General features: G+C 35.0%; 1 protein-coding gene across 1 annotated transcript in view; it reads right to left on the bottom strand.

The window, feature by feature from the left end:
• The window catches only part of MAP4 (microtubule associated protein 4), a 210785-nt gene that overhangs the window by 153117 nt on the left and 29753 nt on the right, over positions 1-27915 (bottom strand). The window contains exon 2 of the mRNA XM_074282568.1: positions 6880-6933. The gene's annotated coding sequence lies outside the window, so the exon portion shown is untranslated. The remainder of the gene's footprint in view (positions 1-6879; positions 6934-27915) is intronic.

The following is a 27915-nucleotide window of genomic DNA, read 5'->3' as shown; positions in this document are numbered from 1 at the left end:
CTTAACAAAATAAATAAAAATGTAAAAAAAATATTAAAAATGTTCATAGATGTTTGAGTCAACATTCAATCTACAGAGATGTTTATGAAGAGCTGAATGCCCCCCAATTCTATTGGATTTTGACACCACTGGTATATCATTCACCACAAAAAGTTGTCATCATGATCTAGCCAAAAAAAAGAAAAAAAATTTATTTAGAAATTCAGGATTTAATTATCAGCATTTACTATGTGCCAGGCATTGTGCTAAGCACCAGAATAAGCAATACAGTCCCTATCCAAGGAGTTTCCATTCTAACACAAACAAATAACACATTAAAAGGAAGCTGAAAAGCTTGGTGGTGAAGGTGAAATAGGATGAAAGAACACATCGTTAAGCTGGGAAAGGTGCCTTAAGAAAAAGAGACATACTCTACTAGGCCTATATCCCAAAGACAGCATAAAAAGGGAAAAGGACCAATATGTGCAAAAAATGTTTTTGTAGTGGCAAGGAACTGGAAACTGAGTGGATGCTCATCTGTTGGGGAATGGCTAAATAAGTCATGGTATATGAATTTAATGGAATGTTATTTTATATGAAATGATCAGCAGGATGATTTCAGAAAAACCTGAAGTGAAAAGCCACATAAACTGATGCTAAGTTAAGGGAGTAAAACCAGAGAATACTGCACACAAGAACAGGAAAATTATACAATCATCAATTCTGATAAACACGGCTCTTTTTAACTGTGGGGTAATTCAGGTGAATTCCAATGGTCTTGTGATGGAGAAAGCCATCTACAATCAAGAGAGAAGACTGTGGGAACTGATTGTGGATCAAAATATTTTCACTTTTTTGTTTGCTTGCATTTAGTTTTCTTTCTCATTTATTTCCTTTTTGATCTGATTTTTCTTGTGCAGCACGATAATTGTGGAAATATCTATGGAAGAATTGTACATGTTTAATATATATTTCCATTTCAGGGAGGGGATGGGAAAAGGAAGGGAGAAAAAAATTTGGAACACGAGGTTTTGCAAGGGTGGATGTTAAAAACTATTTGTGCACATTTTGAAAATAAAAAGCTTAAAAAAAGAAAGAAAGAAAGAAAGAAAAAAGAAATGGAAACATAGTTATATGCCAGGGACTGTGCTGGATATACAAAGAAAGGAAAAACTACTCCCTAACCTCAAAGAACTTCACTTGTCAGTCACATTCTATTGTGATCTCAGTATATCACCTTTTCAGTTCTAGAAAAATGTATGATTTGGCCTTCTTTTGTGATACAAATGAAATAAGAAACCAAAGTATATTCTGTGAGGAAAACTAATGAATCACTTCAAGTTTAACTTTTCTTCAAGAAAAAACATAAACAAACAAAAAAAGTCTTTTTAACATAGAAATTAATGATGTCCTGAATAACATTATACCTTACCTATAGCAAGAACTCAATCAATTTTTGTTGGTACATTTTCTGACTTCGCTTTTCTTTCTCCAATTGATTAATAACCAGGTCTCACTTCTCATCTTTATAAATACAAGCAGGAAATCCAGAAGAAAGGAGGAAGGGAGAGGCCACTGTGGGCCAATAACCATTGTATTTATATATCCGTTCTCTAAACAACAAATCATTTAAATTGGAACTATGACTAAGACACAGAGTATTAATGGAAATGACTGTATTCTGTAAAGGGCAAGCACAAGAACGGATGTTCCAATTAAACATAAAGTAGATTCTCCACATGTCACTTTCCTACTTGGAAGTTACCTCTATGGCCATTTGGTCACTATTTTATAAGTCACTAAGCTCAAGTTCAATTTCTCACTAAAACTTTATCTAGAAACAAACTCCTAGGGAAATAACTAAAACATACTCCTCACTCACAGATGTTATTGTTGATAGCTTCACTGTATACAAGCTGTGGCTAAAAAACTGACTTGCCACCAACTCTTTCTATATAATATGCAATTACTAAAGTTCTATTGCTTATGCTAAGAGTTTTTGCTAACCCTACCTTTTAGAATCAGCTCATAGGATATCTGTTGAAAGATTTTCATGGCAATTAAACATACATATAAAAAACTATATAAATAACATATATATATAATATATATAATAAATAAAAATATAAATTGTTGTAAATATAAATTTACAACAATAAGGGAATGCATAGTGTAACTTATGTTTATTTGTATTTACATTATTGATTAATTTATAAAAATGCATGTAATTATAAACAATATGGACAATTTTGAGAAAGAATCAAAAGGATAAGGACACAGTTTAAATATGAAACATGATCATATCTGTTATCTCAGCAAAAAGTCAGGAAGTATAAAGAAGGGATCCTGATATGAACTATTAAGAAAGGAGTTGAAATATATTATACTTTATGACACTATAATTATTTTATGCTAATTCTTCAATGCTATTTCTTTTTAAAATTATTTCTCATTCATTCATCTCATTCATTCATTCTTATTCATTCATCTCATTTCCTTTACTCTCTCTGTCTGTTAGAAATTCCCAAGATAAGGGAAAACATAGTTAACAAATTGTCAAAGATCATGCAACTCTTTTCTTCCCCATGAAAACGTAGAACTTCCAAAACAAATGAAACAAAACCAAGTAACTTTCTGAACAAGTCTCAACTATTCCTTATTCATTCAAATTTTTGGATCCATTCAAGGCAAGGTGTAAGACAGAATACTTCACAAACCTTTAAGCATCTCTATCTACTAAATTAGTATTAAACAAGTTCTCTACCCTCAAGAAAAAAAAAAACAAGTTTTCAACCCTCAAGAAAAAAAGGAATTAATTTTAGCTACATGTCTAAGTAACTCAAAAATACTGGGGTAGTGGAGAAGACTGAGCAACAAACTAAAGAACCCTTCTCTCTAACTTCAAAATTTCATATATACTTTTAAAAATCAGTTGATTATGACAAGAAGAAAACAAAATAAATTTACTAGTCTTCTAATAATAACAGGTTACACAGCTAGGGAGTTGGAATTTTTATCCTTAAACTTTCTTATTTTCTTAGGCATGAACCCAGAAGGGGTAGAACAGGGAATCTATGAAAACAACAAAACACAAACTGTCAAAAAGTAGCATAGATTACATAGCAGGTGAGTTGGAACAGCAAAAATGGGAAATTTAAACTAAGGAAATATCATAGAGCAGAATCAAATGAAAATTTTTCTTGAATGGATGCCCATCAATTGAGAATGCATTCATATACTGTAGCATATTTAGCCAATGGAATATTATTGTTGATCAGTTGGCTGAGTTCAGAAAGGCCTGGAGAGACATACATGATCTGAATGAAGTGAGCAGAAGCAGGAGAGTATTACTTTAATATTATGTGATTATCAACTGTGATAGACTACGGCTATTCTTAGGGAATAATTCATTTTTCAGATGAAAATTAATACAAGGTAAAATAAACCTAGGTCTAATTTCTTATGAGGTACTAGTTTCAACCAGTCCACGGCTAGAATTAGAGATCTGTTTACACATTACTGACCAAATTTACATCCTAAAGGGAATATGGTCCTCCTCTGACATTATAGAAGTACTTTAGTTGTCAATTTCAAGGTGAAATTGGATGAGGAGTGCTCATCCTGCTTTTTTTTGATCATCAACTAATAAGGAATTATACTTGGCCCTGTAAAAATGTAATCCTGCCATGACTATCTTCTACAGATCTCATTAAAACTAACAACTCCACCAAAAAAACTAACAAGGAGCACAAGAGAAAGGAATAGTAATGCCTGCTACTGAAGCTATAGAATAGTAATAGAAAAGTAATTTGAAATTAAAAAGGGAATAAAATATCTGACCCAGAGATAGGTATACAGACTAAGAAAAGCAAAGACAAAAGTTCCATAATATACCAAAATATTCACAGCAGTATTCCTTGGCGTAGCAGAAATAGAAAACAACATGAATGCCTATTAGAAAAATGATAAAACATATTATGATAAAGGAATCCAAAAGAAAGGCTAAATAAGGAGAAGAGAGAACCATGAACTGATGCAGAGTTGGCAAGTAAGCAGAACCAGTAAAAAAAAAAAAAAAAAAAAAAAACCACACACAATGACTACAAAGAAGTAATTGGAGAAGGGGAAAAAAAAAAAAGAAAAGAAAACAATACGGTGCAATTTTAGTGACTAAACTTGGATTAAAAAAAGATGATAAAATGCCCTTGCCGCCTTTCTTTGCAGAAGTCAGGGACTTCAGGTGGGGAATAAATAAAGTATATAATATCAGAGTCAATGTACTATGTAGTTCTGCTACAATACATTTCTCCATTCTTTTTTAATCTTTTGTTAAGAAGGATTATGTGGGTTGCATGGGAGAGAAGAAGGTTTCGGGGAATACATTCAAAAATAAAAGTGATAACATGTATCATACATACATACATACATACATACATAACCTATATTAGACTGTTTGTTTTCTTGGGAAGGAAAAAGGGAAAAAAATTTGTAACTCAAAATCATATTAAAATAAATGCTGAGGGGCAGCTAGGGGGCGCAGTGGATAGAGCACTAGCCTTGAATTCAGGAGGATCAGAGTTCAAATATGGTCTCAGACACTTAACACTGCCTAGCTGTGTGACCCTGGGCAAGTCACTTAACCCCAGCCTCAGAAAAGGAAAAAAAAAAAAAATGCTGAATTAGGAAAAAAAAAAAATACTATTAAAAGAAACAGGAGAAAGTTGATATAAAAACAAAAACACTTCTTATAATTATTTAAAACAGGTCCAATATCTACTATCTTGCCACCCTAAAATTAAGTAAATACAATGCAAAATTGTGTAGGCTTAGTAAGGTAGGATTCAAGTCTCATGTTATCTGTATGGGGCCTACCATATTAACCACCACTTATAAGTTTTCCATTTTTCCCCATTGCCTTTTTCAAAATGAAAATTTCCTTATATGGTCTTCCTCGTGTACTTTGGCCATATGCCATGTGAGTCAACAGTCTATTCCTTCTGGAGTGAGGAGACAACTGCCAAATCTAAACTAGTTGGATTTGGGTCAATCAACACGCAGGCAAGGCAGTCTCTTCACCTCCATGCAGAAGTAAGTTGTCCAACACTTGGGGAGAATATTAGGGTGAGGGGATAGAGAGAGGAAGAGGTCCAGAAATAAACTTTATATTTTTGTCTTGGGTGATAATCAGAGGCTAATTTTAAAGAGATAACTTAGACTATCACCCCCTAAATCTCTTTTCCCCTGGACATTTTAGGATTTTTTTCCCTACTTTCCTCCTCCCAGACTCAAGTTCTCCCACTGTATAAAATTTTTTTTTTTTTGCTATGTTAATAGGACAGTATAAGAATGAGAGTTATGGTTTCATTACACAAACTCCTAGAGAAGAAAATTATTAATTAGCAGGTCCACATTTTCTCTGTAACTTAGAGACTTGCTTAGAGGCATAAGTGACTTGAATAGGACCATTTATCAGAGAGATTATTTGGACACAGCTTTTTCCTGACTCTGAGGCCACATTGTTCATTAACTTTTTAAAAAGAATTAAATACTTTCATAAGTGGAAGATAATTAAAGACTTCTCTCACTGCATAATCTGCTAGCATGTTCTTTAACAGATGCAAATGTGTATATACATATACACCATAAATATATGCATGTGTACATATATATTAAGTGTACCATATGCATGCCTGCATACACACATGTGCATATATTTAAGAAAGGCATCATAGTACATGAATAGTAGTGTACCATCTGTGGAATCTGGAAGACCCAAGTTTAACTCATTCCCGCTATGCATTACTTTATGATCAAAGACAAGTCAGAACATCACAATGTTTCAAGCAACTCTCTTAAGAGTTGCCAATTTGTAGTGGTAGAGGGACTTTCCATACCAGGAGTAACCAATGAAACAAGTCCAGACCCCAAAAAAATTACATTTAAGTACACAGAAACAAAGTCTTAGCACAGTATTTGTACCTATCTCCCAAGGTGGTTGTAAGTATCAAATGGATAAAAATGCTAAGTATCTTTTAAGCATTAAGTAAATAAAAACTGGACAGCTACATGGCAAAGTGACTAGAACACTGATCTTGGAATTAGACACAAGCTGTGTGACTATAAAAATACATTCCAGTATGTTTACTAGGAAAACCCCTAAGAGTCACCGAATGCTTCACAAAGTGACTGAACAACATAACTAAGAAAACCCCAAATGGGGTCATGAAGAGTCAAACACAACTGAAATGACCCAACAACATTAGCTAAATTAACATGAAATTATTTTTCTGTTAAAATTCTGTTTCTTAACATGTTCTTGCTAGCTGTTTTTTCCCAGACAATGAAAATCCATTGTCACTTTAATCTTAGATCTTAATCCCATCTCCACAAAGCTATGGAATCACATTTTCAACTAGTTCTGGGCACAATTGCCTAATCCTGTTCAATAATGGCTTTGACAACATGTCTATTTTCAAGGTTTAAGAAACCACAAACATTTTCAACATTTTCACATACTGCAGTGTACTAGCTAGCTGTCATTTGTGGGAAGGTCCTAGATAAGTGAGGGACACCACTGGCCATTCCTTTTCCTCGGGCATACTTTTATAGGAACAAAGCTCTTCCTCTATTTGGCATTACTTTCTAAACTACTGGAAGCAGTGCTCCCACAGTCAAAGGAAAATCTACATTGGATATGTGGGCCCAGGTTACTACATGTCTCTTTCTGCTGTGTTTTGAGCAGAAAGAGACAGATTTTCTCCATTTCTTCCTTGCTCTCCCAACAAATAGGCCATCTATCAGATTTCCTCTTGAACTGTCTACCCACATCCAGTCAGAGGAAAACAAAATTCACTGGTTTCTCTGGTATTTTTCCTAATTAATAGCAATAGTAGATCATACCTGATAAGTAGAGATTCTTATTTAATCCTTTCTATTTCTCTGCAGACTTCTTATCTGTAAGAGAGGAAAAATGACATGAGTACTTGAATGGATGGAGATTTTATTAATGCCTTTTATTTTTGCACCAGTCATTTCCTAATATACTTCCTTCATACCCCTCAATGAGTCATCCCTTAAAATAAAAAGTTTAGCAAAATTATTGTCTCAGATAATTTATTTCCCATTACACCTCTACAGGTCTCCATCTATCAACATCCACAAAAGAAAGAGAGAGGTACAATTCTCCAGCTGTTCAGGGGCAAAATTAGTGCTCTCTTAGCTTTTTTTTTTTTTTTTTTTTTTGCTGAGGCATTTGAGGTTAAGTGACTTGCCCAGGGCCACAGTTAGGAAGTGGTTAAGTGTCTGAGATCAGATTTGAACTAAGTTCAGGACAGGTATTCCATCCACTGTACCACCTAGCTACCCCACAGCTTTCATTATTGTGATCACTCTTTATACTGTTTTCCAAATTCAGCTTACTTTACATCAGTTCATATAAATCTTGAACGTTCTCTGAATTCCTCATACTAACTATTCTTTACAGCTCAAATAATATTCCACAGTTTATTCTGTTCTTCTCCAACTTAAAAAGCAACTACTCTGTTTCTAATTTTCTGCAAAAGGCGGGCCTCTTCTTTGTCTCTGATTCCTTTGGAATACCATGTAAATTGTAAGTAAGCATGTACATATGGAGATATATTTAGATATAGGGCTTTATGCCCAGCATTGGCTTTTCTCAGTCAAAAGGTAGGACACTTTTGATGACTTTTCTTCCATAATTCTAAACTGTTTTCAAGAATGTTTGAATTATTTCAAAGTTCCATCAATACCAAAGTACCATTGATACTATTATTTCGAAGAAAGTTGTCTATGACAATCCATCAAAGTTGGCAAAATTGCAACCACAGAGGCCTAAACAAAGCTGTCCAAAGGAACTGACCCACACACCATCTTAGACTTTCTGCTGAGAATTTCTTAAGACTCCCAATTCTCAAATACATGATTGTTTTTACATATGCTGACAAATCAAATTGTATTAGGATAAAACCAAAAAAGCAAGCAAACCACTGAATGTTACTGAGGCTATGAGCCTTATGATTCATTTTTCCAACCTAAAACCACTGCTCTTAGACTTATATAAACACATTAAAAAAAAAAAAAAAAAGATACTTTAGATACACAGAAACCATATTAACCTGATAACAATTGGAGAAATAATCAGAGAAAGGTTATCAAGTAATTAATCCTGTGTTATAAATTGAACATTGTGCTTGATAAGCAATTTTACAAATACTATTTTATCTGATCCTCACAACAAACATGCAAGATAAGTGCTATTACTATCCTCCTTTTATAAAAGAGGAAACTAAGGCAGACAGAAGTTACATAATTTGCCCAGGAGCATATATCTCAGTAAGACAAATTGGAAGCCAGGTCTTCATGACCTTAGAATCAGTATCCTATTTACTCTATAACTAAGTCACATTTCTTAAGTCCTATGGCAAAAGAAGCCAATTAGTGAAAAATCAGAATTCAAGACCAAAATTGGATGTAAAGTAAAGCAAACCAAAAATTGAGGCAGATACTGTAAAATCAATGAGCACAATCTCCCTCCCCTCCCCATATTATAATGGAATCATAAGCCCCTCCTAAGGGGTCTTAAAAGAGCAAAAAGATAATCCAAGGAGTCAATAAGAATGGAAATCAGTATAGAAATTTAGAGTATTTTCTTTTTTTGTTTGTTTGTTTGTTTTTATTATTATAGCTTTTAATTGACCGAACATATGCATGGGTAAGTTTTCAACATTGACCCTTGCAAACACTTCTCTTGCAACTTTTCCCTTCCATCCCTCCACCCCCCCCTTCCCCTAGATGGCAAGCAGTCCTATACATGTTAAACATGTTAAATACAATATATGTATATACATATATATATTTATTTATACAGTTCTCTTGTTGCACAATAAAAATCGGATTTAGAAAGGTAAAAATAACCTGGGAAAATAAACAAAAATGCAAGCAAACAACAACAGAAAGAATGCAAATGCTATATTGTGGGCCACACTCATTTCCCAGTGTTCTTTCTCTGGGTGTAATTAGTTCTGTTCATCACTGATCAATTGAAATTGAATTGGATCCTCTCATTACCGAAAAGACTATTTGATCCTGGAGGTGATAGAGAGTCATCAGAATTATCAAAGGAGAGAGGGGAGAAGAATACATACACCAACCTGCTGTTTAGGAAAATTCAATTTGCAGCTGAATGGAAGATGGATTGGAATGGAAAAATGACAATAATCCAAATATGAGTTAATAAAAGCCTGCATCAAGATTATGTCTTCTGGAGGCATCTAGATGGCGCAGTGGATAGAGCACCAGCCTTGAATTCAGGAGTTCAAATCTGATCTCAGACACTTAACACTTTCTAGCTGTGTGACCTGGGCAAGTCACTTAGCCCCAACCTCAGGGGAAAAAAAAAATTATGTCTTCCAGAGGAAAGCAAAGTATATTCAAGAGATGCTGAAAAGGTTACATCAAGAGGCTTTGGCAAAAGATTGAATGTGGGTTTGTAAGAGAATGAGATGTCAAGGATGGACATCTAAGTTGCCCTTGAGAAACTGAAACGAGGGTATTTCCCTTAACAATAAGTACTAGGGAAGTTGGGGAGGACAAGAGATAAATAACAATAAAACATAAAATGCTCTGCATAGTTATTCAATAAAAGCCATAGAACTACAGAACTTATGAGGGAAGTGGAATCTGTGACATATTAAAAAAAAATAAAACCACACTCAAGAACCAAATAAAAATGTTAAAGTTTATGTATATTAAATGACTAAAGAACTACATAAATACTACAATTAAAAAATGTCTGAATCTGGCCTATTCCACTTGGACTGAGCTTCATGAGCAAACTAGGCCATTTTCATCAAGAATCTCCTTTAGAACAGCAACTTATTAAGAATCAAGAACATTTATTACTTCACATGCTGTGATTCAAACCCAGCTAAGCCCTAGAATTTTATTTCTTTGAATATGGAAAATAGTTAATCATCAGTCCCATAGTAACATTCTATTTTAAAAGGTTCTAATTATATTATCTCTTTTCCTTTTCTTTAATAGTTATCTCTTTATACAACTTTATATTAAAATCTTGGTGGCCTGAATTCCAACAAAACCAACTTAATCTTATCAATGGGAAAAATATGGCCTATGTGAATTGTTCCAACACCACACAGGTTTTATCAATGAGCCAACAAGAAGCTGGATTTCCAAACAATTCAATGCTTCTCTCCTACTCCACCCCCAACATCTAGAGGGGAAAGTGAGACAAATGACCTTGGCACTACCTCATTCACTGAAATCCAATTTCAGCGCATGTCATAATATCATCAGCTCCCTGATGTTATGACCCTCTGAGAATAAAGCACAAACAACTACCCATTTTGTCTAATCTCCAATTTCACCAACTCCTAAAATGTAGCAATGTAAACTGGGCTGAGTGATCCAATGAAACCTGTTCAAAGTAAAGTATTTCCAAGCTCTTCTTATAAACATTTAGAAGAGTCTTATGCATCATTTCAATAGAATCCTATTAAGAACCCTCAAAATGCTAATCTCTCTACTTGATTCCATGCCTAGCCTAATGGCTTCTGCAACCAGTATGCATATCCATGACTACCAGACTGCATCAAATTAAATAGTCATGTTCTAACCCTAACCCAGTAAAAACCTCTCAAAATTACTAGTTTTGCTCCAGGAGGAAAGGAATTGGGTTCCAGTTAAACTGTACCTCACCCAGGACCACTATGCTATCTAGCTGTCTTGTTCTACACAATCATTTAATGCCTGTAAAATTCAATAGAATTTAATCGGTATCATTCACACAATGAACATCTAATAACACCTTTTCCACTCTATGCCATGAGCACTTACTTCTTAAGCCAACTGCCTCTATTCTGATTTTCACATACCGTATTATTATAGCAAATTTAAAAACAGACTCTGTATATTCATCCATTCAAGGTGCCCCTCCAGGAAAGGAAGACACAAAGCAATGTTTCAATAGCTTTTTTCCTTTTTCTAATGAGATCCTCAGTGCTGGGAAAGGAAGACCTGGAAAATATCTTTTTCCTAAGACCAATAAAGCCTTCTATGGCGATCGCTTCCTTGAACCTTATCTACTACAAAATTTCTATTAAGTCACAATGGCTAAAAGCACTGGAAAGTTAAGTAATCTGAGCAGATGTGGAGGATTGTACATTGAATGGGAGAAGTTGGAATAGATGACTTTTAAGCTCCCTGACAAATTCTAAATTCCTTCAGTAATTAAAAACAAAAGTTATCAGGTGCTTTGTCATAACAATAAAACCGAAGACATACTACTTTTTGCTTCACTATACAGACTGATACTATAGTCCAAATTTTAAAAAATATATATTTGGCAAAGCTAAATTTAGGCCTCCAAGGATGATGAAATCATTAAATACTTTATAGGTACAAACCTCACAAGAGGTTATATAGACTCTTGAGAGGCAAGTCTCTTTAATTGAGATTACAATTGAAGCAAAAAAAAAAAAAAAGATAAAAGTGGCAAGGGAAAGGTTGTAAAAAGGGGAGTGATGAAAAGCAAATTATGGAATATTAGTAAGGGAGAATGAATTAGTGCCAGTATGAGAGAGACACAGAGGGAATGAAAAGTCAGAAAAGCAAAAGATCAAAGAAAGTATAACGCCATGGAATCAACCCAAAAGACAAAGACAAGAGAATATCTATGACAGAATACTCATCATCTATATTAAGTGGCAGATGAATAAGAATTGATTAAGTTAAAGAAGTTAGTTTATTAAGCCCTTCCTATGTAGTGGGAATTGTGATAAGGATAGGAACTGGAGATACAAATAGAAAACTGGGTCTGTTTTCAAGGTGCTCACATTGTAGCTGATGATAGACCTTCTCTTAAAATTGGTATTAGATTGTATTCTGACATCCAAAATCTTTAAAACTTCTACGGTTTATGTTAATGAGGTACTGTACATAACGATTTCTTTTTAAAGGGGGATAGACTTTAAATGACTTACATGACTTTTTGGAATTCAATTTATCAGTTACCCTGTTCGACAATCTCTATTCCCACCTAAAGATATTTGAGTAACATTTGCTGAAGGGGGAAGGAAGGATGCGGAGAGAAAAAAAGAGGAGAGAGAATGGGGGAACTGCAACTTCCCACCCTAAAATCCATCAGAAAAATAAAAGAAATTGTGGGCTGTTCTATAAAGGAGTACTCAGGCCATGTAAGAGGAAAATAAAAATGAGAACTTTGTGATAATTTTAATCTAAAACTCACTAATTCAAAAGAAAGTAAAAGTTAACTTTCATAAATGTAAAAAAATGAAAACTACAGTATACAAATTTTAAACTTTATTATAAGGCAGTTGTTATCAAAACTATCTGGTACTGGCTAAGGAATAGAATGGTAGATGAGAACAAAGTATATACAATCTACAGCAACAAATGACTATAGTAAACTTGTGTTTGACAAATGTAAAGATAAGTTTTGGGGATAAGAATTCACTATTTGATAAAAATTGTTGGAAAACAGTATAGCAGAAATTGGGTACAGATCAATATCTTACACCATTTACTAATATAAAATCAAAATAGATACAAGACTTTGAAATAAAAGGAGATATTACAAGAAAAATGTGAAGAGCATGGATACTTATCAGACATGGATAGGTGAACAATTTATGAATAATAAGAGAGCACAGTGAAGTATAAAATGGATAATTTCAATTACATTAAATTAAAAAGATTTAGTATAAATAAAATAAATGTAGTGAAAATCAAAAGGAAAGCAGAAAATTATGGAAAAAATCCTATTGACATTTTCTCAAAGGTCTTATATCTCAAATATAAAAAGATCTTTGCCAATTTTTTAAGAAATCAAGTCATTCCCCAATTAATCAATGGTCAAAGGGTATGAACAATAAGTTTTCTAATGAAGAAATCAAACAATTTATAGTCATAAAAATAATGCTAAAAATCATTGCTAGAAAAATGCAAATTAAGACAACATTGAGATACCATCTTATATCTATCAGATTGGCTAGAATGATAGCAGCAAAAGCAAAAAAAGTATTGTCCATGAAACTGCAAATCTATTATGTACACCTTGCTTTTCCTTTTTTATAGTAGTTATAATGCAACTTCCTCCCTCCCCCCCCAAACATGGCTACCATTAGAAACGTACTTTGTTATGAAAATGTTTATCTTATTTCTTAAATCTAGAATTTTTTTATGTAGTGAATAAAAGAAAGAATGAAAACTGTAAGCTAATAGAACAGCGCCTATACACTTACAAGAGCCATTCTTTTTTCAGACATTTAGCACCCATTCCCCGGGATACTTTCTTTACTCCTAACATAATGCTCTCCTGATTCTTCTACCTAACCACTCCTTAATCATTAGAACACCCAAAGACGGGTGTTCCCTAAGGTTCTGTCCTAGGTCTTCTCTCCCTTCATTCCCTCTCAGTGAACTCATCAGCTCCTACAAGCTTAATTATCACCTTTATACATGTAACTCCCAGATCTAGTTATTCAGCCCCAATATCTCCCAACCTTCAATCCAACATCACCAAGTTCTTATTGGACATTTCAAATTGGATGTCTCATTGACATCTAAACACAGCATGTCCAAAAGATAATTCATTATCTTTTACTTAAATCCACCTTTCAGGTAAACTTCTATATTTCTATTGAATGAACCAACACTTTTCCAATCTCTTATTAAAGACTTCTCAACATCATCCTCAAATCCTCACTCTCTCTCTAATCCCAACAACCAATCAACTGTTAACTCCAGACGTTTCTATCTCTTTTTGTAGCATCTGGCCCCTTTCTCCCACCTCCTATACCCCCTCACAGCTCATCATCACCTCTCATCTAGATTATTGCAACAATCTCTGCCACTCCAATCCATCCTTTACACAGATGCCAAATTATTTTTTCTTAAACATCAAACTTTTTAATAAAACCCTGGATTGCCTCTAAGATAAAACAGACTCCTCTGCTGATCTTTCCAAGTCCTTCACTACCTGTCCCAGCCTCTTTCCAGCCCCACTGTGTTCCCCCAATTTCCTGCACTCTACAATCCAGCCTCAGTTAAAAGGCCATTTCTAGGCATTGCATGTATGGAATGCACTCTCTCTTCACCGTCATCTCTTCCCCCTCCTCCTTTACAACACAGCTCAAGCATCATTTTCTGTATGAAGCCTTTCTTGATTTCCACCTTGCAACTGCTAGGGCAGAAAAGTGGACAGTGGAAAAAACACTGAATTTAGAATTAAGAAAACCTGAGTGCAAAAGCAGCTTCAGATACAGTTTGTGAGCCTGAGAAAGTCCTTGAACCAGCTTGCTTCCATTTCCCCAAAGGTAAAACGGGGATGCTAACAGCACCTACCTCCTACAGTACTAGTGAGGAAGATATTTGCAAGTAATTAGCAGAGCCTGGCATAAAACTAGCTTAATAAATGCTTGTTTATTTGTAAAGGGAATTAAAAAGTAAACAAGCATTTGTTAAGTACTTAAGAGCAACCAGTCTCTACACTAAGTGCTAGAAATACAAAGAGAAATGAAAAAGACAGTCCCTAACCTCAAAGTTTACATTCTAATAAGCAAAATCAACACATAAAAGGAAGTTCAGGGAGAAGGAGAGAAAGGAGTCTATAGTATCAGGTGCAGAAGTGAATATGAAGGAATTATGGAGGCAAAGATTTTCAAGAGTTACATGATCAAGAAAACGATCCAAAGACCCAAGGGTACTATCTGGAGAGCAAACAGCCAGCACTAGTCCCCACATTAAAAAGGAAGCTCCCAGGGAGCAGCTTGAGATTTGCATCCCTGGAAGCTCAGGATCACAGAAAGCATAGTCTTTCATGTAGCAGAGTGCCAAGCACCACAGAGATTATAAAATCCTGATTTACTAGAAGAGAAAATTTATTTTAAAATCACAAAGAAGACACTTAGCTAAAGAACCACACCAAGCAAATATTCTTACCTCGGAAGCTCAAGCATTAGGATTAACATGCTGCCAGAATGTATCTCCTTTTCCCCCACTCCAGTGAAGAGCAGCATAGGTAGATTCAGAATGATTCCTGTGTTCTAACAAGCTACTGCCCCAGACCTTGAGAGGTATTTGAAAAGAAAAATGGCAAAAGAACGGAGTGCTAGAACCAGAAGATCACTATACACTTCCACAACAATGCTGTATGAAGATGTATTCTGATGGAAGTGGAAATCTTCAACACAGAGAAGATCCAACTCACTTCCAGTGGATCAATGATGGACAGAAACAACTACACCCAGAGAAGGAACACTGGGAAGTGGATGTAAATTGTTAGCACTACTGTCTATCTACCCAGGTTACTTATACTTTCGGAATCCAATACTTAACGTGCAACAAGAAAATGGTATTTACACACATATGTTATGTCTAGGTTATACTGTAACACATGTGAAATGTATGGGTTTGCCTGTCATCTAGGGGAGGGAGTAGAGGGGAAAATCTGGAAAAACGAATACAAGGGATAATATTATAAAAAAAAAAATTACTCATGCATATATACTGTCAAAAATGTATAATTATAAAATTAATAAAATAAAATTTAAAAAAGAGTGGAGTGCTAAAGGGGAGATTTAATATACATATGTATAATAGAATCAACACCAGAATTTCCACCAAGAAAAGTTTCTCTCCCAATCTTACAGAACTCCTCATACATTTTTAACTTTTATGCCTTTCAAGTCTGCTCTTGATATTCATTTTAACCAAATTTCATGTATAGAAAAGGTCAGAGCTGGGAAACAAATAGAGAGATCTCCCTAGGAATAACATTAAATACAATACAAAACTTCACTTAGAACTCCACTTTTGATTAGCATTTCAACTTATCTGTTAATTTGCAAAAGAGGAAACTAAAGTCCTTTAGGGAAGAAGTGAAAACGGCCTTTCTAGAACAACATTCATAGCAAGTAATCCTTTATTCAAGCCCCCAAACTACCAAGCCTCTGGCTTTTGGAATTTCTAAAAGCTAGCACAATTGTATTTTTCCCCTCATGGAAAAATAAATGTCATACAAAAGTCAAGAATAATTTAATGTGATGACCAAGGGCTCTATGCACAGCAAAGTTTGTGGCCTGTCTCTGAATCAAAACGGATTTCCAATACAGTGGTTACACTAAATCTGCCAAAGACATTAAGTATGTTACTGCAAGTTTCCTGCACTTCATTTCTCTTTGCACAAGAGTATTCATTTCATGAACCATCAACTATATCCCATAATTCTCCAAGATGACTCAGGTAATATGAATTTACTAAAGCTCTAAATCTATATAGATGTCATTTCTAAGTGATCTTTAGATTTGATCATTCATGTATTTTCACAAAAATCCCTAACTTTAATTTGACTTGTTATAAGTTTGAAGTAGATCCATTTGTTATTAATATCTCGACTTACACAAAAAGTAATCAACCAAAACAAGCATTTATTGGATGCCTACTTTATGACCTGTAACTTACAAATATAAAAAGTTAAATAATTTTTTTGTTTGCTTCATAAGAATATCCAAAATTGTATTCCATTAGACAGCAAGCTTCCTTATTATATTTGAACATTAGATTTACGTGTATGAGAGGCTTGGAGAGACTTACATGACCTGATGCTAAATGAAATGAGCAGAACCAGGAGATCATTATAGACTTCAACAACAAGATTATATGAGGATCAATTCTGATGGCAATGAGAGGATCCAAATCAGTTCCAATTGATCAGTAATGAACAGAATCAGCTACACCCAGTGAAAGAACACTGGGAAATGAGTGTCGGCCACAACATAGCATTTACACTGTTGTTGTTTGCTTCCATTTTTGTTTTTCTTCCCAGGTTATTTTTACCTTCTTTCTAATTTCGATTTTCTTGTATAAATATGTATACATATATTGTATTTAACATATACTTTAACATATTTAATATGTATGGGACTACCTGCCATCCAGGGGAGGGGATGAAGGGAAGGAAGGGAAAAGTTGGAACAGAAGTTTTTGCAGGGGTCAATGTTGAAAAATGGCCCATGCATATGTAAGGTCAATAAAAAAGCTATATTAAAAAATAATTATTTTTTTTAAGAAAGGAAAAAAAAAAAAAAAAAAAGATTTACCTGTATAACTCATGAAAAGAGAATTAAAGCTCCCAGCAAAAAGAGATGTGGCAACATCCAAGGAGCCCTGGGACAAGAGGTAAATCCTTACCCTACCCACTTTAGGGATACCTCCTGGTGCTAGAGGGATTTGAGAGTTTGAGGTAACACTGTGCTGAAAATAAGGAGGGAAGTAAGGAAAAGGAGGAAAACACACTGAGAGAAGAAGGCTATAGGGAAATAGGTATTCAAGCTACAGGCTTACAGCAAGGTGCAAGGACAAAACCCGGGAAGAAACATACATAATAGCTGAATAGTTGAATGTCCCTTTTCAAAGCCCTGCTTGCCCTGCATTAGTTATGACTGTTCCATGGTTTTGGTTCTTAAATCATTTACTTCTCCCCATTTTGTTTTGTTTTGTTTTTTAAATCTAAAGAAATAGGAATTAGTAAAGCAACATTAACCTACACAAGGCCAAATAGTAACATTGTAAAATCAAGTGTAATACAAACATTACCTGCCACTTTCTAAAGAAACTATACTGGAGTAATTTAATCAACACATTCTCCATATGGCAGCACCTTTCACTTTTGCAAACACGGTACAGCCTACAGAGTTGCCTACAAAAAGATCCCAAGGACCAGCAAGCTAACTTTAGTGAGGTACCACCTCTCACTTATAAGAAAAGGAATCAAGAAATAAGACAGTAATATTGGGGAAGACAAGGAAGGAGCCAAAGTTGTTTCTTTTCAATCAATCAATATTTATTAAATACCAGTCATGTGCTAGGCACTGTGCTTAAGAAGGTACACTATTAATACTCATCTAAACATCATAAAGAAAAAAGGTAACAGAAACCAATATCAGAACAAGAGTTCACTAAGTTTCAAAATAAAAAGTATTAAGAGGTACTGTGGTGGAAAGGCTGGTTGAAGCACTACTACAATTTAAAAGAACATTATCATAACTGAAATCTGAAGTCAGGTCCTCTCTACTACATAGTAGGAGAAATTTGATATAAGAGCTAAAGAGGTGAACTCTTCCTATCACTCACCACTTTCTTCCTGTCTTCCAGCTCTCATCCCCGCTCAAAATTAATCCTCCTCCCGCAAAAATCTGGTCTTATGCTCCAGTGCCCCAAATCCTCCACCGGCTAATTGGCTAAAGGGTCAACTTTCACACTCTTTGGCCCAAGTTAAAGAGATCTTCAATAATCTAGCACCATCACTCTCTCCAAGCTCATTTCATCCCTTCCTTGGACATGCTGTATACACAAAATGCTGCCAAACTGGATTCCCCACAGCCCACCAGTATACATTTCATGTTTTCCTTCTGCCTAGAATGTGCCCTTCTTTCCCTTACACTGTGATTTAAGTTGTGCCCATCCTTGAAAGCCTAATTAAATAATATCCCTTCTAAGAATCCTTCCCTCTTCTCGCTCTCTGTCCCTGAATTTCCCAGTATACCCTGCATTTAAGGTATTGTTTGTATTACTTATTTGTGTCATTTCTGCGACTAGACCATAACTGACACAAAAGCAAATATTTATGCCTCTAGCAGTCTTTTGCATACACTGTAGGCTTTAATTAAATATTCACTGGATTAAATTGAGGCACAAGTTTCTTCTGTTTTTAAGTCAATGGTTGTTGTGTTAAAATAAAATGCAAGTAATAATGCCAAATGAAATGAATAAAACCTGTTAATGATTTGGGTCCTAAGGAATCTAAGAAATCAGACCTTTCCCTGGGCCCTAAAGCAGCAGCTGAAATCAGATGAAAAGCTTTTGCTGCCAATTCAGATTTAATCTTCTAGAGGCAAAAGACCTCTAGAGAGAACTTGAAGATTCCTCCACAATGGAATGTGCTCCTCCTCTATTGACCTTCAAGACACAGAAATAAGTCTAATTTGTTCTCAGACCTCTGTCTAATGGGATGAAAGTGCAGAAAGAGAGGAAGGCAATGACATGTGGCCCAGATGTTGACTGTAGCTACTATCTTATGGTATTGCTTGTATATATGCTTGGAGGCTTTTGCAATGGGTATTATTTTTAGCCTTTAAAAAAATTAACAAATTAATGCCAGCTGTAGAATGACATAAATCTGAAAGAAAGAGAAAAGAAATAAAATAAAAAATCAGTGGTGATAATATAAATGATTGATCCCATTCAACCTGCCAGAAAAACATAAATAAGTCACAACAATTTTCTTGGCTTATCTTCTCATGAATTCTGAGTACAATACTTTACTAATATTTATATAGTAATGTGTAAGCAAAAATTGTGTGACAGATGAGGTTTCCATTGGTGCTCAACTACTTAATTCAACCCCCTAATTTTAACATAACTGAAATCTGAAGGCAGGTGCTCTCTGCTACATTCTGAGTCATCAGAATGCAAAAATCAGACTTAAAATTTCTTGTCATTTATAAGCAAATACTTGATAAGCAAATCTTTATTTAACATTTTTAAAAAAGGATAAATCATATTAAATTATTATTATTAAAAGAGAATCTACTATACAGATTCTAAAACAAAGGGAACCACTTGGCATCAAGCTAAAATACAATAAAAGAACCAAAGACCTCTGAAACATGAATATAAGATGAAAACCTTTAAAACACATTCTCCCTACTGAGTTTTAACAGTTCCATTTTCATTTTAACTTTATATTACATATCTAATGCGTACTCAAAAATAAGTATATGTAGTGGAAACATTATTTGACATGGAATCAAAAGACCTGGGACGAGTCCCAGTTCTGCCTCTTAAGGCCACAGGTGACTCCAGTTGTTGAGCCGTTTCTGGCTCTTCGTGACACTAGACTTGAGTTTGCTATGTCCTTCCCCAGTTCATTTTACAGATGAGGAACTCGAGGCAAACAGGGTTAAGTGATATTCCCAGGGCCACACAGCTGGTAAATAAATAGCTGAGCTACTAGTCTTGAATTCAAGAAGCTAAGTCTTATAAAACTCCAGGCCCACCACTCAATCCTTAGACATCTAGCTGCCTTAAGACCCTCCTTAAATTACCTTAACCCCACTTAAGAGAGTGGGGACAATTAGGACATTAGTTAAAATAAAGATTGAGAATTAGTAGTGCTTTGTCAGGTCCCCTTAAATTATACAGTAATACTTAAGACATTCACATGTGAGATTACAAATGCCTTTATGGAATCTCAAAAAAATAGATATCTTTCTTGGGAAGTCCGTGGTGGTCTAGAATGAGATTCATGCGACAGTAAAGTATGGGCTAGCTCCCTGGAGGACCTCAGGTTAGCCAGACTCAGAATAAATTAAAGTCCTTGGTCTTTAGGGGGAGAAATGAAGGGGACAGACAAACAAAATCCTGGATTCTGGAATCCAGAGTCACCAACTCCTCATCCTGCCACCAAAGTGCCTCTCTGGCCCCTCTCCCTCCACCCTCCAATCCTTGCCTATGATTATCTTAACATCAAACATTCAGCAAGCACCAAGGGTGAGAAGAGCCATTTTTCCAAACATGCTAATAGAGTCATTGTCTCACAATGAATAGGTAATTAGCCTTAAGTGCTCCGTTGTCCGATTCAAGCACAACTTTTTGGAGTTTCAGGCCTCTACATGAGACCACTTTGATGAGTTTTCTCTACTGAAAATAAGGCTACTGGACTAAATGACTTAAGATTTTTTTCCTTAAAGTCTTATTTGGTTTTTTTTTTCATTCTAAATTTAATAAAACAAGCATTTCAATATACAAAAGAACTGTTTATAAGGCCATGCACTTGTTACCAAAAGTTTTTCAAGTTCAATATAATGGTAATAAAACTGCCCTGTTTGTGCTGCCCCTTGAGTTTTTTTATTTTCTAGAAGTTATTTTTTAATGTTCTATTACTGATAGGGGTGATTGTTTTCTCTCATTGCAACTCACTCCATTGCAATAGAAATCCCCCCCTTGCATGAATTAAGTATAATCAATCTATACATTGAGCATGACAAAATCAATGTCTCATTTGATCTCTACTCACTTCTCTGCCAAGGGTTTGGTATGCTTCCCCACTAGTCTTATGAAGTTACAACTGGCCACTGCCCTGATAACAAAACAACAGTATATTCAGGTAGCTTCATTTTATAATATTATGATCATTTAAGTTCTTTACCTGGTTCTTTTTATTTCATTTTATATCAGTTCACAAGTCTTCCCAGATTTAAAAATTAATCATATTCATCATTTCTTATGGCATGATAATTCTGCATTATATTCAATTTTCACAAATATTTCTGAACATGTGGACAATTTCCCTGTCTTTGACCTCTTTCAGGTATTTTCCTTATAGTGATTCAAAGGATATGCACATTTATGCTTATCAAAGAGATTTCTGTAGGATCAAGACTTGTTATCCCAATGGCAATGCTAGATATTTTAATCTAAGAGCACATTCATGTCTTGAAATTCCACGGCAGGACTAAAGTGTGTCAAGTGGGTCATGTAGCTCTCACCTCTGGATCTTTTACAAGATTGGTTTCCTTGTCTCCTTTGGATTCTCCAGAGTCATTTAAAACCATCATCTTGATAAGTGCAGTTAAGAGCCAAAAAAGGAAAATAACACTCTTGTATTGACTCTGTAGCTGAAGTTCCACAGACTGCAATTTCTCCAGTTTCTATTTCACTATTAATGTAATTAGCATCAATCAACCTCTGTTGTTCTTAAGGAGATAACATAATGATCAGATAAGCATTTTAAACATTTATTCCCATATTCTCAATGTTATAACTGCTGAATTAACTCAAACTTGAGTCCAAATGCAGGCAAAATGACATTGCTACCTATAATAATGTAAAAAAAAATGTCACCCATCCACAAATTATGTCTACAGGGATATAATTTCCATGAAAATTGATGCTATGCTTATGAAACTCTACATTGCCTTCCAAAGCTCCTACATTATAGATTCAAGATTAACACAAATCTGCATTATGTCACCTTATGTATACAAGTGAAGAATATCACAGAAGTTATGATCATAAAATTTCTATGTCAGAGAAATATTTGACCAAAAAAAAAAAAAAGAGCAACAATTTATATCATCACAGGTTTTTTTTCCTGTTTTGACTGGTATGGTTATGACTAAAGAACCAGAGTCAAGAGTCCTGAAAGGATCATACAGATCACTTCACCCAAGACCTCACTTTATAGATGAGGAAACTGAGGTTCATAAAGGGAAAGTAACTTACTAAAAGTCACATATAACTAAGTTATGAAAGAACATGATCAGAACCCTAATATCTAGGGTTCTTCTCACTATACTTATGATATCTCCATTCAGTTATTAGGAATATGGGAAGGTGAAAGGTGATGCAGGAAAGAAGAAACAATTCTCTCCATTCATCATGTCAGTTTGATTCATATATTCAAAAACTCTTATTTCCCTAAAGTAAAATAATTACTGATTAACTTCTCTTCCATATAACAAAAAAAAAAAAAAAAAAAAAAAAAAAAATCAGAAAGAAACAAGCACAGGTGGTTAATCTCCAATTCAAAATTAAAAGTTCATTAGTAATACATAAACTTTAACAACATTAATATGCATATGTGAACACAAGCATGTGTTCCTAATGAGTTTTCTGAATTTTTAAATACTTAGTACAGGAAGTGTCACTTGATGGGTAGAGCACAGTTTTTGTAAAAAGAGTTTAGATCTGTAATAATACTACAGCAAAATCTCATTGGGTGAGACAGTAGAGGAGATGAACCTGATCTAAATTAATAAAGCCTAAAATCATGTCATAATTTGATTTAAAATCATGTCAAAATTAACAAAATGGTATGCTGACACCTTTAAAGTATCTTTCAAAAAGACAAGACAAAAAAAGTTGTTATATGACTTAAAAAGACTCTCAAGATACTAGTTAAACAACCAGTTTGCTTAATATAAACATTTTTATTGATAGGGAAAAGATAAATTTAAGCCTTATAATGTTAAGACATTACAAAGTTACCATTGAAAATGAACTTTTGAAACCTTCCAAAACATATATTTTCTTTCTCTCTGTCTCTGTCTCTCTCTCTCTCTCTCTCTCTCTCTCTCTCTCTCTCTCTCTCTCTCTCTCTCTCTCTCTCTCTCTCTCTCTCTCTCTCACACACACACACACACACACACACACACACACACACACACACACACACACACACTCATAAAGAAGCACAAAGATCTAAAGTTGTTTGTTCAGGAAGCTGGGGGGGAGGGGGGAAGATTTACATAAAAAAGAAATTTAGTCCAATCTTATTTTCTTCCAAGTGGAGATAGGTCTCTTCCACTGTGGAAAGCCAGATTATAAAGATCACATAACTGGATCCTTCTTTCAATACTCCTGAACCTTATTCCTAATTCAGGGTTTCATTTCTACTCTTCCACACTATTCTGTCCTCAAGCCTTTCCAAACAGCTGTCAATATAATCTTCCACAACAAGTACAAGTTTTACTATGTCACTGCCAGCCTCCAAATACTTAGGACACTCTTCTAATCCCTTCAGAATAAAATACAAACTCCTGAGTTCAGTATTTAAGCCCCTCTTTATGTATGAACTGAAACAAAGGCTGCCTCCAGAGACCCCAAGGAAAACTTAACAGAGAACATTACATTTTCGAGAATATTACAGTAATCAACTTTTTCAGACTTATTTTACTATCTCACCTCATATTCTCAGCCACATTGAACTACCAGCTACTTCATTTCCCATCTCCAGACCTTCACAGACTATTCCCAATGCCTGAGATGCATAAATAGACACAAAGAACTACACAAATAGCAGGTGAAGAAAAGAGCTTTTTTTTTTTTTTTTTTAAAACACATCACTCCCCACCCCTAGATTTAGAAGCCCAACCTTAAAAGCTTCTGAGCCTGGCAAACATTCCTCTAACACCCCCATCATGAACTATACAATGTTTTAGCTGGAGGGGTCCTGAGAAATCATTTATACCAACATCATTTCACATAAGGGAGACAGGAAGGGGAGGTCAGCCAATGAATCCGGTCTCTATGAGCATGTGCAATACTAACCCCTACCTGTACTTCAAAAACATGTGCAGACAGGGATTATCCAGCTGTTTCCAGTCCACTAACCATGTGAGGAAGAAACATGCTGCCTTCTAAGCCAGAACTGTGTGCATTCAAAAGTCACCAAACCTAACATGTTTCTTCTTTTTCTTTCCCAACTGCTCACTGAAGTGGGAAGACGAGGTCTGCTGTAGGCACCAGGTAGATAGATGATCACCTAGTCTAGATGGGCTTTTGAAATGAATACTCACTTTGAGCTCAACAGCCCACCAAACTCTAGGATTAGTAGACTATACATGCTCAGATGTCCACATGTGTCAGGCAGAGCATAGTGCAAATGCTCATAAGGACTGGATTCATTTTATAAAGTAGAATGTAAGATGTTGAATCATAGGAGAAGGGACGATCTCACTCACTGTAGAACTGGGTCAGCTTCATCAAAGGCTCAAAGGGAGCCAGTCCAACTTTCAGAAGTTTGGGGATGGGAGCAAGATAGCAAAAGTCCATTTTTCCTCCATATGGCTATTGGATCTCAAAAAGGAAGTGACTACAGGCTGTGAAGTTCAAGGGAAGGATATGGGGAATGTGATCAGCAAGCGCTATCGGATAGACCACTACACAAAAAAAGAGAAAACTGGGGCCTATGGTCATTTAGCTAATTAAAGGAGATTAGAACTAAGGTCTCCTAATTCTCATCTGAATCGGGTCCTGTTTTCACTTCACAAATGAGTCAAAGTCATCATTAGGATTCAATTCAATGCACAAGACATTATTCTGGATAACCTGAAGAGACAAAGTCCTTGACTTCCTGGAAGGATATAACAGACAGGTACACAAATATAATGCAAAGCAGAGTGGGGCAAGGAGCAATAAAGATATCTATTCAAAACACCATGAAAATTTGAGGAAGAAGACCAGACATTCAGCTGAGGGGAAGATGTCAAAAAGAAGTAAATTTTGTCAGAGAAATAAGAAGTATATTCCAGGTGTGAGGTTCCCAATGAGTATCAGTAAACTTAGAAAAAGAGTACTAAAGTTTGGTTGGAACACAAGAGTCCTTGAAAAGCTGTAAAATTAACACAAAGGTGAGCTGGAGCTAAATTACAGAAGCTCTTAAGACTAAAGATGAAAACTGAAAGATTTCCAATAGGAAGGAAACATGATTAAACTTGTGCATTATGAGGATTATTATTACTGTACAGATGATAAGCTCCATGGGGGATAGAACCAGACATCCTCTGGCAGCTAGCACAGCAGCTCACCATAGCATCTCCTTAAGTTACGGCTGCAATCACAGTACTACATTCATTTTATTACAGTGTCTTTAGAGTGTTCCTATTCTAAAGGCAGTCCTAGTATAAAGTTAATAAAGTTCTTTAAAACTAGTTTAAAACTAGTTCTGGCTTTTCCATTTATTTATTTGTTTCAAGACATTGGGCAAGTCACTTAATCTGGGTACCAGTTTCTCCCCATCTGTAAAAGTACAAGATGAAAGGTGTCAAACATCTTCTGAATGCTGTCCATAGGAAAAAAAGATAAAAATGTAATTGGGAAATAATTTAAAAATACAATAAAACATAGATATCATTATATTTTAAAATTAAGTCAAAAAGTGTTGGCAAGGATCCTTATATACAGTTTACTTATTCTAGTTTCTATTTGAGGTGGATATCACTGGACTGATAGCCTCAGTTCCTTTTCAGTTTTAAAACTGTATGATTCTAAAAGAGTCCAGACTTTCCTGTTTCTGCTTTTTAGAGTTTTTCCTGTCACCGTCAGCTCTCTCTTAGCTGTCACTTCTTATGGCTATTAGATTTGTTCTGAAAGTTAATTTTAAAAGTCAAGAGCATGATTTAATTTAGTATAAACAGAAAATTTTATCAAATATCTTTCCAAGGTTGCTTTCATTTTAAATTCAACAGCACTCTATCCCCATTTCTGGGAGCTACTCGGTTCTAAAACAGTTCCTCACAGCTCATGCAGGACCCAAAGTATGTCATACAAGTATAGGTTTCATTTTAATGTGTCCTGACTCACTGTATCTTACTGATTTCATTGTACATTCCACCAGCAATTGAAGCACAAAGCCTATCTTGCCAAGTACCTTTCACCTTTTTCCACCTATCACTAACATTCTTTCACAGAGAAAACCCACATTTCTGCCCTGAACATGACCACAGAGTCGGGCTTTATTGTGTGGTCAGTCTACCCAGTATGCTTTTGTTTCAATAAATAGTTTGAACATTGCACATAGCTCAGAAAGAAATGATCTCATCCCAGTGATTCAAGAGCCAACTATCAAATAGCTTTTTGTTACAAGCTGGGATACTTCAGGGAAACAGATCCATTTTTACAACTCTGGCAATGAACAAGAGGAGGAGAAAAAATAGTTCACAGACCACCATTTAAAAAAAAAAAAAATCATCCTGCAAAGATGTAGATGTATGACTATAGTAAAATAAATTGAATGCCCTTAAAGTGCTAAAACTAAAAGAATTACTGTGACAACTAATGAACAAATTACTTTGTTTTAACCAAAATTAGCACCTAAGATGCTGTTATTGCTGTTCAGCCAATTTTCAGCTGTATTCGACTTTTCATGACCTCATTTGGAGTTTTCTTAGCAAAGATTGTCCAGTGTTTTGCCATATCCTTTAGTTCAATTTACAAGTGAGCATCTATGGCAAACAAATTTAAGGGACTTTCCCAAGGGCACACAGCTAACAAGTGTCTGAAGCCAGATTTGAACTCAGGAAGATAAAAATTTTCCTGTCTCCAGAGCCAGCATCCTATACTTTGCACCACTTACCTATCACAACATCTGTATGTAGCTAATTGCTTTATTTAAATCATTTCTAATAGGAGGACTCTAGACCTCTAATCTCAGTTCCATCTTGTAACATGAGGAATGGTCCTGACTCCAGTAAGAATAAAAAGAAATGCTGAGTGAAACGAGCAGAACCAGAAGATCATTATACACTTCAACAATGATAGTGTACGAGGATGTATTCTGATGGAAGTGGATATCTTCAACATAGAGAAGAGCTAATCCAATTCCAATTGATGGACATTGATGATGATGGACAGAACCAGCTACATCCAGAAAAGGAACACTGGGAAATGAATGTAACCTGTTATTTTTACCTTCTGAATCCAATTCTTCCTGTGCAACAAAAAATTCGGTTCTACACACATATATTGTATCTAAATTATACTGTAATATATTTAACATATATAAGACTGCTTGCCATGAGGGGGAGGGGGTTGGGGGAAGAAGGGAAAAAAATCTGAATAGAAGTAAGTGCAAGGGATAATGTTGTAAAAAAATTACCCATGCATATGTACTGTCAAAAAATGTTATAATTATAAAATAAAATTAAAATTAAAAAAAAAAAAGAAGAATAAAAAGAAAGCATTGGATAGGCAGCACAATTAGAAACTGCAACATAAACAAGGCTCCATGGAGGTAAATTCGATGCTCCAGAATAGAAGGTGGGGAATGGGAGGAATTAAAAGGAAACCAAATCAACTTGATAAGAACAAAAGCTTAATTTGCCCTAAAAAGTCTAGGACACAAATGATGCTATTTTCATACAGTGCTGTATCTTCCAAGTAATCTTATTTTCTCCAATTTTTTAGTTTTTAAAAATCAAAACTAGTTTTTCTGTATTTACTTTTCAGACTATTTCATGAAGGGAACAAAGCTGTAATTTCGGATAGTTTAAGAAAATGTCAGTTTTGCTCTTTTTCTGGGTACTTATTACATTG

Source organism: Sminthopsis crassicaudata, chromosome 1 (assembly GCF_048593235.1).
Source record: "Sminthopsis crassicaudata isolate SCR6 chromosome 1, ASM4859323v1, whole genome shotgun sequence".
Lineage (NCBI taxonomy): Eukaryota > Metazoa > Chordata > Mammalia > Dasyuromorphia > Dasyuridae > Sminthopsis > Sminthopsis crassicaudata.
This window is presented reverse-complemented; position numbering and strand designations above follow the sequence as displayed.